This window comes from Rhinolophus ferrumequinum, chromosome X (assembly GCF_004115265.2).
Source record: "Rhinolophus ferrumequinum isolate MPI-CBG mRhiFer1 chromosome X, mRhiFer1_v1.p, whole genome shotgun sequence".
In the NCBI taxonomy this organism is placed as follows: domain Eukaryota; kingdom Metazoa; phylum Chordata; class Mammalia; order Chiroptera; family Rhinolophidae; genus Rhinolophus; species Rhinolophus ferrumequinum.
In genome coordinates this window covers 80,389,372-80,402,440 of record NC_046284.1, presented here as the reverse complement: position 1 = coordinate 80,402,440, position 13,069 = coordinate 80,389,372, and the positions used below count along the sequence as shown (strand labels likewise).

The 13,069-nt window shown below is 36.0% G+C and overlaps 1 pseudogene; it reads right to left on the bottom strand.

The window, feature by feature from the left end:
• Positions 1-3,737: 3,737 nt before the first annotated feature.
• On the bottom strand, positions 3,738-4,292 carry LOC117029578 (exosome complex component CSL4-like; annotated as a pseudogene).
• Between the last annotated feature and the right edge of the window lie 8,777 nt (positions 4,293-13,069).

Below are 13,069 nucleotides of genomic sequence, written 5' to 3'. Positions count from 1 at the left end.
CACTTTGTTGGTCAGATTTTTTTTTCGGTTTTTAATTTATCTTTGCAGAGGGAAAATGTGCTGAATGCACAAATTTGAGTACTTCCAGTAGGTGTGAAAGTGCTATTTTTCAGTGGAAATTAATAAATCAGTGTTTTGGAGTCTATCTCAATATCATCCTTTTTTTCATTTTTGTAAGTCAGTCTCAAAGAGCCTTAACCATTCAGGATTATGATAAGAATGAGTCTTTGGACTTTCAAAGCAGATAACCAAAGGCAGAAGGCAGCCCTTAAATCATCAATCTTCAAACTTTTTTGCTTATATAGTCCGATAACAGAATTTTGAACCATTGCATACACCTGACATATATTTAAGTTGACCTCTAAAGTTTGTCATCGTATATTTAATTAATGGCAAATATATAATTTCTGAATTATTATGAATATTGACATTTTGAAATAAACTCTCACTCTCTTAAACATATCCAACGAAATCTGAATACTACAGAAATTTGAGATTGACCATCATCTGTTTTTAAAATACATTAACAGACTTTTCTTTAACAATGGAATAATTTTTATTTTTTCCTCTGATGTATATTTCTATGTATTATAACCACAATAGTTTTGTCCTAATTATATATATTTTTATGTTAAGAAGCCTTTCATTAATTACACTATCATATATACTTCCCACTATAAAATTTCTATAAATTATAATTAATTTTAGGATTAAAACATTGTTCTGTATTTAGTTATTATAATTATTGTTCGTATACAATTGATCAAAATAATATAAATACATCACCAACTTTGATAAATGTTAAATATGAAAAGGGTAAAATTTCATTGGAAATTTATTTTAGGGCTTTTTTCCCTATTAGTTCATTTATACAAACATGAATATTACTTATTGCTAGCAAGTCTTTTATTTGTTTTCGTAAATATGAGCACTAAAATATATAATAAATAAATGAATATATGGGAATGGAAGGACTTTGTTATAGTAATTTCCTTTCATCTTTGAGTTCCTTCCTTATAATATGCCAAAAATCACATAATAATCCATCTTCAGCTGACAATTAAACTAGGTCCTCCTTCAATGTTGTCCAGGGCAAAAATTGGAAATTATGGACTTACAAAATGATTTATTATACCCTAGTCATTAGAGTCATTCGGTTTCTCAAAATGGACACCAATATATAATTTAAATTGTCCCTTCATTGACTCAAGGTTTTTACACCCAGAGGCAATGCAACACAGAAAAATCTTGGATGTGTGACAGAAGTATGCCTTTATTTTGTAAAGTGGGAAAAGGTCAATTGCAAAAGGGATATCTTGACCTCAGGCATATTTTCTGGAAGATCAATTTTAGGAAAGAAGACATATGGAAATCAAGTATCTGGAAATCAAATATCTTTAAGCTGTCTTAATTCTACTACTGTTTGAAGAGATTTTGTGTAGACAAACTAAAGTTTAAAGACTTTCCTGAGAGAATACTGCTGCAACTTCAATATGTTCTGTCACAACTGATAATTACCATCAGCAATGAACATTACTTTTGCAAGAGTTTGACCTTTTCTAACTAGTATCTTTGTTTTACCCTCCATCCTTTATAGACTACAAGACTTTTCCATTAATCATTGCATTATCCTTTGATTTATACTTGGGTATTTATTATTATTATTTTATTAAATTTATTGGGGTGACAACGATTAGTAAAATTATATAGGTTTCAAGTGTACAATTCTATAACACATCATCTACATATTGCATTGTGTATTCACCATCCAAAGTCAAATCTCCTTCCATCACCATATATTTGACCTCCTTTACCCTCTTCTATCTCCCCCCACTTTACTCTCTAGTAACAACTAAACTGCTTTCTGTTGTCTCTAAGTTTTTGCTTGTTTGTTTGTCTTGTTCCCTTGTTACTTTCAGTTTTATATCCCACATATGAGTGAAGTCATATGGTTCTCAACTGTTTGACTTGTTTTGCTTAGCATAATAATCTCAAGACCCATCCATGTTGTCATAAATGGCACTATTCATCTTCTCCAATGGCAGAGTAGTATTCCATTGTGTATATATACCACAACTTCTTTATCCAATCATCTATCGAAGGATACGTTGGTTATTTCCATGTATTGGCCACCGTAAATAACGCTGCAATGAACATCAGAGTACATATATCTTTATGGATAAATGTTTTCGGATTTTTGGGGTAAATACCCAGGAGAGGGATTGCTGGGTCTTATGGTAATTTTATTCTTAATTTTTTTGAGGAACGTCCATACAGTTTTTCACAGTGGCTGTACTAATTTAATTTCCCACCAACAGTGTCTGACGGTTCATTTTTCTCCACAGCCTCTGCCACACTTGTGATTATCTGTCTTGTTGATGATAGCCATTCTAAAAAGTGTGAGGTGATATCTTACTGTGTTTTTTATTTGTATTTCCCTAATAGCTGGTGAAGTTGAGCATTTTTTCATATATCTGTTGGCCATTTTTTCTGTCTTCTTGGGAGAAATGTCTGTTTATGTCCTCTGCCCATTTTTTAAATTGGATTGTTTGTTTTTTGTTAAGTTGTATGAGTTCTTTATATATTTTGGATATTAGTAGAGGCATTGTTTGCAAATATCTTCTTCCATTTGGTTGGTTGCCTCTTTGTTTTGCTGATGGTTTCTTTTGCTGTGCAGAAGCTTTTTGGTTTGATATAGTGTCATTCATTTATTTTAGCTTTTACTTCTCTTGCCTTTGAGGTCAAACTCGTAAAATCCCCAAGGTCCGTAAGTTTAGTACCTATGCTTTCTTCTATGCAGTTTATTGTTTCAGGTCTTATGTTTAGGTCTTTGATCCATTTTGGGTTAATTTTGGTATATGGTGAGAGATGACAGTGTGCTATATTTGGGTATTTTCAATGTCTGATGGGTTTGGATTGCAACATCACAATCCATCACTAGATGCCATCTGTAGATGCCAGTCTGAGGACTTCGAGCTATTAAAAGTAAATACCAGCTGTCCTACTTATCTAATATACAGATTTGCCAATGAAAGTAGTCACCTTGGAAAGAGATTTACAATTTAACTACAATTCAACTCCCTTTATTTCTCTGTTGCCATTGGAGATTTCCAAGTACTGATACAGTCTTGGGAATCCACTTACAAATACATGTGGAGGAATTATTTCCTCCCACTGCTGCCAAGTGTATTTCTGTTGGTATTCTGATTTGCATGTTAGAATCAGTTTTTACATACAATGTTTCCAAATGGTGACACGTTCCCATTTGACTATAATGTTGCTAACTGCCAAGTCTTAATCATGCTGCAAATTAAATAGGCTTCATAAAGTTATCTTGAAAATGTAACCTCTGCTTTACCTAAGTATTTGAATGTTTATGTAATTGTGTCAGTCCCAGAGCATTTTTTTCCCTTTTAATAAAAGTGTTTTCTTTGCCACAGCAAAAAATAGGTATGTATAATAATGCCAGGAGGAATACACTATTTCCAACATTATATACTTTGTTTATAGAGCCTCCCAAAGCAAAATTTATCACTCAAGAAAATGAAATCCACTGAAAGGTTCACAAGAAAAATGTTCCACCTACAGAGTAAGTTTCTGGCAGACTTTTCTAGAGGTGGTTGCTGTCTGATGCCAAGTGTTTGAATAAAGACAATGGCATCTTCCTGTTACTTTCATACATGTACTCTTGTAAACAGCTTTTCTCCCTCTTTGGGGTAAAATGTGGCTTCTTAGGTCTACATGAATTTGGGCCGTACTCAGGTTACTTTCTGGAATTCTTTAGTGTGGGTCTTAGGGCACTGCATCTCACACCATCCGGACACCTGATTCACTGTGGGCCACCATCATCTCTAGCTCATGTAGTCGGGCTGTGCATCACTTAGAGAGATCACTGTGGCCAAAGCAATGTCACCTGGGCAGGAACTCTTATAAATTTCAACCTTGTCTTTTTCAGTACCTCGGACATCTTCCTTGTCGATAGTTCCTCGAAAAGTATTCTTAAGTGGTGTGGACCTTACATATAGGATGTGTACTTTGGCAAAGTGCTACTTGATGCTAGAGACCTTACAGGTTACAAAAGCCCCCACATCTGGCAGTAATTGCGACTCTGCTTCTCTCATCACAGACAGGACAGGAAGCATGTGGTTTTCTCTGGTCTTCTTTATGCAGCCAGCAAGCAAGGAAAAGATGTAACCCTGCTGGCTGTAGGTGCTGCTGCTGCCTTTGCTGCCCTCCTCCAAGTTACACAGATATTCGCTGGGGATGCAGTACCTCACAGATGGCACCATGCCTGCCACTGTCCCAAGCCCGGAGAAAAAGCAAGCCTACTACTTCGGTCCCAGAACATTTTTAATGCCTACCATACCTCCTATGGCCAACATTCTATCTTTAAGGGGATTAAGCTTTGATGACCTCTAAAATGATAGGTTTAGTTTCTCCTGACACTTTCACTTTGTCATCAAGTCTACCTTATTGGTATGAATGAAACTGAAAGTAGCAGTTCTACTCATTTCTACATTCTGATGAAACACCTACTCTCTTGCTTTTCTTTTCCATGCCAGTCCTCCATGTTACTTATCTGTAATTATACCTGAGTCTTTTCCTCCAATCTCTCATTTTCATTTTCCTTTTATTGATTTTATATATGTAGAAGGAATTTAGTTATTCCAATTTTTTTTGAAAAGCATTCATAATATGCAATTTATGCCATAGTTTACAACATAAAATCTCACTCTACCCAGCACAATGAGGCAGACTTTCACTTCCATCTCATATTCTTCTCAAGTCCCAGTTTTTAGTTGGAAGTCTCTCAAGGTTATATAACTGATGGTAAGAGCCATGGAAAGATAAATGGGGAAAAAAGTATTAGTTACTATCATCACCATCATCATCATCATCATCATCATTGAGTGCCCCAATACAGACATATTTATACTCCCGCTAAGGTGAATATCCCACCTTCTAATAAAGTGACCCAAGTGTATTATTTGTCTTTTCCAACTCACTTCAGTGTTTCAGTGTTTCTACTGTTCAGGAGATAGAGTGAGGGAAGGGAAAGCTTGAACTCTTCTATCAAGGGTTAAAAACTCCAATGCCTTTTGAACCAACTAGATAAGAAAATGAATGAAGTGGTCCTGGTAGAATCAGAATGAATGGCTTGCCTAAAAGGGACAGTCACTACTCAGATCCATTCAAATTGTGGCCCTTTAAGTATATGAGTCCAATGTAGCCAGATTGTCCAATTTTGAAAGAGAAGCTTGAAATTTAGATTTGTATGTGACATTTGTCAGGTTTTAGGTGTTGGTAGGCCAAAGCCAGCCCATGAGTTGCAAGTTTGTAATTTTTATACTATAGGTTAAAGTGGGTATTTAGCACTAGAATGTCTGGATATTCAAAAAAGCCTCATTTGTACATTTTTTCTTTACAGATAAGCTAAATGAAAAAATTCAAAATTATTAGAAGATTATAGGGAGCATGGAATCAGACCAAAAACTATGGATAATTTGAATATACATCTCCAGAACAGAATATATATCTGCCAGATAGACTGCATCTCTGCTCTGATCCTTTACTGCTTTTTCTTTTTTTCATTTCCTAGTTTAACTTACCAAGGGTAAATTTGTTTCACTTGTTTTATTTTCGGAGAAGATGGGGTGTCAGAGCAATCAATTTCTCTCTCATGTATTTACTGACTGTAAATACAATCCTGAAGTGTATGTATATGAGTCCCATCTTTGCTGATGAAGAAACTGAGGTTCAGAGAAATGAAATCAACTGCACTAACGTCATACAGCTGTAAGTGATCAAGCTGGAGTTGAAATTGCATCTTTTTGTCTCAAGTCTGTGCTCTTGACACTATACCATGCTACTGTATCTCTAGTTGTCATGGTATTATTTGCCCCTCTGTGCATCAGTAGGAGTTAGGGATAATCATGAAATTTTCCTTAAGTTATATAGATACACTCCAGGAAGACAACACATTTAAGTAGTACAATCACTTCAAGACCTCAAAAACCTGGAATTACTTCCTCAGGATAAAGTCCTAAAAGAGGAATTGATCAGTAAAACTGCACATTTTATTAAGCTTTTGGTGTTTATTAGCAAACTGTCCTTCAGATAAGTTTTACCAAATAACCTAATTTCCATCAGAGAATGAAGTACCTCTTTCTGCTAATAATGATAACAACAACAATATTTCATACAGTGTTTACTATGAATGGGGCATTATTCTAAAAGCTTGGCATATGTTAATTTATTTGATTCCCAGCCTTTCATTTCACAGATGTACAATGCTGAGGTACAGAAAGGTTAAGTTACTTGCCCAATGTCATGCAACTAATAAGTGGAAGTAGTGGAGCCAAGATTTGTCCCACGGAAGTCTAGATTGACTATATCAAAACTGAATATTATGTCAGTCAATTTTATAGACAAAATATTTCACAGTTATTTTAATTTGTATCTTTTTTATAAAAGAAAGTAAAATATTTCCTTCCTTCCTTCTTTCCTTCCTTCCTTCTTTCTTTCCTTCCTTCCTTCCTTCCTTCCTTCCTTCCTTCCTTCCTTCCTTCCTTCCTTTCTTCCTTCCTTCTTTCCTTCCATCCTTCTTTTCCTTTTGACCTCCCCTGCCTTTTGTAACATTAACATGTTAGTTAATGTTAATTCTTTTCCTACTTCTTAATCCTTTGTCTAATTTTTCCTTTGAAGTGTTCATTTTAAAAAATTGATTTGTAAAAAGTATGTTACGTCAAGAATATTAAGACTTCATGTGCTATAAATGTTGCAAATATTTTGGTTTGATATTTTAACCTTTTAATATTTATTGTATTTTTAACATATAGAAATTTTAAATTCCTTATTTAATGAAATATATCTTTCTTTCCATTTATAGTTTTTCTTTGTTGTTTTATTTTTTATTTTTTGTATTTTTCTTCTTTTATTTTTTTAAAGATATTATTAAAATATAGCTAACATACAATATTATATTAGTTTCAGGGGTTCACCATACTTATTCAACATTAATGTACCTAAAGAAGCGATCACCATGATAAGTCCAGCAAACATCTGACACCATACCATGTTATCACAATATTATTGACTATATTCCCCACGCTGTACATTACATCCCCATGACTTATTTGTTTGTTTTTTTAAAAATTAAAGTTTATTGAGGTGACAATTGTTAGTAAAGTTACATAGATTTCAGGTGTACAATTCTGTAATACATCATCTATATATCACATGCGTGTTCACCACCCAGAGTCAGTTCTCCTTCCATCACCATATATTGGATCCCCTTTACCCTCATCTACCACCCTTCTCCCCCCTTACCTTCTGGTAACCACTAAACTATTGTCTGTGTCTATGAGTTTTTGTTTCTTCATTTGTTTGTCTTGTTCTTTTGCTGTTTTCAGTTTTATATACCACATATCAGTGAAATCATATACACCTGGAAATTTGGACCTCTTATTCCCGTTCCCAACCTTTTAAATTTGTCAATTGCAGTTGACATTCAATATTATTTTATATTAATTTCAGGTGTACAGTGTAGTGGTTAAACATTTACATAATTTAAGAAGTGATCCCACTGACTAACTAGTCTAGAATCAACCTAGCACTATACATAGTTATTACCATATCATTGACTGTATTCCCTATGCTTTACTTTACATTTCCATGAATATTTTGTAACTACCAATTTGTACTTTTTAATTCCTTCACCTTTTTCACCCTGCACCCAAACCCTTCCCATCTATCACCCGAACAAATCTCATCTGACACCATACATAGTTATTACAATATTGTCAACTATATCCCTATGCTATACCCTACATTCCCATAAGCACTTTGTAACAACCAATTTGTACTTCTTAATCCCTTCCCCTTTTTTCACCAACACCTGCAATTGCCCTCCTATCTGGAAACCATCAGAATGTTTACTGTATCTATGAGTTTTTTTCTGTTTTGTTTGTTAATTTTGTTATTTTAATTCCACATATAAGCAAAATCACATTGCATCTGCCTTTCTCTGTCTGATATATTCCATTCAGCACAACACCTTCCAGGTCCATCCAAGCTGCCACACATGGCAATAACCCATTCCCTTCCATGGACAAGCAATATTTCATTGTATATATGTACTACCTCCTCTTTATACATTGTTCCATCAATGGACACCCAGGTTGCCTCCACATCTTGGCCACTGTAAGCAATGCTGTAATGAACACATAGATGCACACGTTCCCCTTGAAGTAATGTTTTGGGCTTCTTTGAATAAATATCCTGAGTGGGTTTACTGAGTGCTTCTTTGTCTCTTCTTATAGCCTTTGTTTTAAAGCCTATTTTGTGTGGTATAAGTATTGCTACCCCAGATTTTTTGTTTGTTTCTTTGTTTCTATTTTCATTAAATATCTGCCTTTCTCTGTCTGATATATTTTCCACCCCTTTACTTTCTGTCTGTGTGTGTCTTTCAGTCTGAAGTGAGTCTCATGTAGGCAGCATATGTAAGGGTTTTGTTTTCTTATCCATTCAGTCCTCCTATGTCTTTCGGTTAGAACATTTAATCCATTTACATTGGAAATAATTGTTGATAGATACATAGCTCTTGTAATTTTATTATTCATAATCTTGATTTTTTCTTTCCATCTTAAAGAATTCCCTCTAACATTCCTTGTAATACTAGCTTGGTGGGGATGAACTCTTTTAGTTTTTTCTTGTCTGGGAAGCTCTTTTTCTACCCTTCAATTTTAAGTGATAACTTTGCTGGGTAGAGTACCCTTGGCTGTAGGTACCTACTTTTCATCACGTTGAATATTTTGTGCCAGTCCCTTCTGGCTTGCAAAGTTTCTCTTGAGAAATCAGCTGACAGTTTTATGGAAGCTCCCTTGTAAGTTACTAGTGCCTTTCCCTCGCTGCTTTTAGGATTCTTTGTCTTTAACCTTTGCTATTCTAAGTATAATATGTCTTTGTGTGTGCCTGTTTGGGTTCATCTTGTTTGGGACTTTCTGTGCCTTTTAGACATGTATGTCTATCTTCTTTGGCAGATTAGGAAAGTTTTCAGTCATTATTTCTTCATATAGGTTCTCAATCTCTTGCTTTCTCTCTTCTCTTTCTGGTACCACTCTGCTGCAAATGTTGTTATGCTTGATGTTGTCCCAACATTTGGATTTTTTTTTCTTTTTGCTGTTCCACTTGGATGTTTTCTCCTACCTTATCTTCCAAATCCCTGATTTGATCCACTGCTTCATCTAGTCTGCTGGTGATTCCTTCTAGTGCAGTCTTTATTTCAGTTAATGTATTCTTCTCTTCTGTTTCTTTTTTTATGGTTTCTATGTCCTTTTTTAGCTTGTTATTTCTCTGTTAAAGTTCTCACTACGTTCATTGAGCATCCTTATACCCACTGTTTTGAACTCTGTTTCTGGTAGGTTGCTTGCCTCTATTTCGTTTAGTTCTTTTTCTAGATTTTTCTCCTATTCTTTCATTTGGGATGCATTTCTTTGTTTCCTCATTTGGCTGCCTCTCTATGTTTGTTTCTATGTATTAGGTAGATCTGCTATGTTCTCCCAGTTTTGACCAGGTGGCCTTATGTAGCATGTGTCCTGTGGGGCCCAGTGGCACAGTCTTCATGGTCACCTGAGTTGGGTGTTCCAAGAGTGTTCCTTGTGTGGGTTGTGTGTGTTCTCCTGTTATAGTTGAGCCTTGATTGATATTGACATGTCAGTGGGTTGGATTGATAGACTCACTAGCTGTGGGGTTTGGCCACATCCACAGCTTGTGGGCTGCTCTGGGGAGGCTTCCCCCACTTAGTGGGTTTTGCCCCAGTGTGCTCTGATGCCTTTTGAAACCACCCTTTGTGTGTGACTTTTGGGGCTAATTGTGCTGTGATTTGCTGTGGTCTGAAGCCAACTTCCAAGTATGTTGGTCTGGGGCCTCTTGGGAGGGGCTCTGGTGCAGGCCAAGGTCAACCATTGCCTGTGACTGGTCAGGGGCTACCTGGTAGGAGCTACAAAGTGATCTGTGGTTGTTCTCTGCCTATACTAAACTTGGAGGTACATGGTTGAGGCCATGCTGCAAATCAAAGACAGCTGCCACCAGTACCTGGCTTGGGGTAGCTCCACAGAAAGTCAGGACACCCAAAGTCCTACTGCCACCACCTGTCAACTCCTTTAAGGTTCAGCCACTGATAAAACCTTGTGTGGTATGTTAGTTGTGTGACACAGCGTCTCATGGAGTCACTAGAGTGGGAAGTGTTGTGGTCACCAGGTTAATGTAGACCCTTGTGTGGTGCCAGTGCTGAGACTGGAGCAACTCAGCAAAAGTCTCAGAGCACACTGAGGCCAGTCGCTGCCTCCTGGGTCCCATGGACTATGATAGTTTTCCAAGAAAGAGTGCAATTCAGGAGGGGTTGGCTGCTCATGGAGAAAGCGCCTCAAGAAGTGCACTAGTTGGTTGGGGTGGCGTCCTTGCTGAGTCAGCAGACTGGAGCAGTGGAGCTCAGTCAAATTCAGATTTGGCCTGTGGGGGTGGGCTCAACATAGTTTGTGCCCACCTGGTGGTTGCATGGGAGGACCACTCACCTGTAAAATGCCAACTGTCTTCCCCCTGAATCCACACACACCAGTTTGCCCACTGTATGTTTCCAAGGCCCCCAGAGTCACTGTCTCCCCACCAGAGCCCAAGGTGAGTGCCTGCAAACAAGTGAGTCTATATGTGGGCTGTTTAAGAGGACATCTGGTTTTCCCACAGCTTTCTGTCCCACCTGAATGTTTGGAATACCCACTGTTTTTCACAGCCAGATGTTGTGGGGGCCTCTCTTCCTGGCACCAGTACTCTGGGCTGGGAAGCCTGGTGTCAGAGGCTGAGGGCTACTCCTTTCGGGGGAAACTGTGTGGCCGAGATATCCCTCCTGAGTCTCAACCAGCACACGGAGGTTTGGAGTTAGCCAGTTCAGTGTCTCTGCCCCTCTTACTAGTCTCCCCATAGCTTCTTCTTTATATTTTTAGTTATAGAACTTCTGTTTAGCTAGACTTCAGATGGTTCCCCAGGTTGATTGTTCTACAATTTAGTTGTAATTTTAATGTATCCTTTTCTTTGTTGTTCTAGAAAGGTCACCACCATGCTTAGGTTATATAAATATTTGCTCTAATGTTTTATGATTTCATTTTTTTATCTAGAATTTTTTGGTATTTAACATGAAGATTCATGGATGGCACTCTTTCCACCTTTTCAACACTGTTAGGGATTTATTATTTTTCTCATGTCATTTCAATTAACTGAATGGGATTTGCTAAAGAGAGGAGGTAAAAGCATTAGCTCAGCCACAACCCTGAACAAGAAAGATGATTTTAAAATAGCAAATTATTTGATTTCTTATTCTTTTTCTTACAAGTGTCTTACATGATCTGTTAAGGTTTTCTACTTCTTTAATATATTTTGGTCATGTATATCTTCCTAGAAAATTTATAGAATCATCCATTTTTCTTTGTTGTTAGCCAAGATTTTTACAAAGTATTATCATACTTTAAAAAAAAAATTACGCAATCCCAGTTTTTATGTATTTATCTTCTTGCTCATTTCTTAAATTTTAAGATTAAGCTAATTGATGTTGTTCTTCTCACTAACAAAGGCATGTTCATTCAACCACTGGAATGCTCATTTTATTTAGTTGTAAGTAATTTAAAACATTACAATGGATATATTTTGAAACAAAATGCAAAATATAACATCATTTATTAAAAAATGGATAAAAACTCAAGGAAATGTGCTTTTGGTGGAACTCAGAAACACAAGTAGAGTGGTGGTTGCCAGGGGCTGTGGGTTGGGGGGAAATAGGGAGATATTTGTCAAAGGGTACAAACTTCCAAGTATTATTAGGTTGGTGCAAAAGTAATTGTGGTTTAAAAGGTTAAAAATAATTGCAAAAACCACAATTACTTTTGCACTAACCTAATAGATGAATAAGATCTGGGGATCTAATGTATAGCATGGTGATTGTAGGTAATAATACTGTATTATATACTTTAAAGTTGCTAAGAGAGTATATCTCAAATGTTCTCACCATGAAAAAAATAAATGGTCATTATGTGACGTGATGGAAGTGTTAGGTCATGATACAATGGTAATCATTTTTCAATATATAAATGTACCAAATCAATGAGCTGTACACCTTAAACTTACACAATGTTATATGGCAATTATATTTCAATAAATCTAGGGGGAGGGAGGAAAACAACAAAGGCCAACATAGCATGAAATCTCTAACATTGTCCGTTGAACCCAAACTGTGATTCCTCCATGGGGACATGCTCTTTGACAAGTCTTTTAGTCCCTCAGAAACTACCCTTCTATGGAGGGACTCCAGGATGATTGGTATTTATTCTTACTTCTGCTCTCTAACAAAGAGTTTACAGTAGGAAAAAAAAATGTACTTTTGACCGACTAGAGAGGGTGACTCCTGCTGTTTTCTTTGGTGATGGACTTGTAATAAAATCAACTAGCTAATAATGGCATATCTATTTGATTTGCTTCTTCAAAGAACTTCTTAGATTCACTTAACAAATTTTATTTTTCTTTCTGTTAATTCATTAATGTTTGCTTTTATCATTTTTTTTCAGCACCGTTTCCCTCTTTTTCTGTTGTCCTAATTCATTTATTTTCACTTTTAATTGTTTTGTATTTGGTCTGTGAGTATATAAATTTGACCCTGAATTCATTCACATAGGACATGGTAAATCAAATATCATTAAATTGGAGCTTGGTAAGAATGCAGTTTTCTGAGCACCACTTATTTTGGTAAGTTTATCGTGGGGCCTAGATTCATGTATTTTTTTAACACGACCCTCAGACCACACAGGAAATTCTCATCATAATTATTGATGTATATATTCTCATTATTGTCGTTTTTCTAAATTTACTCTAATAAAAACTTTGATTTGCACTTTGTCCCCAAAGTGTGTAATGCTATTTTAATTTTCAAGTGGTTGACTTTTTCATTCACACTTTCATTATTAATATCTAGATTTGTTCTATTGAAATCAAATAAGATAACTTGTGATATTTTCTTATTTTTTGG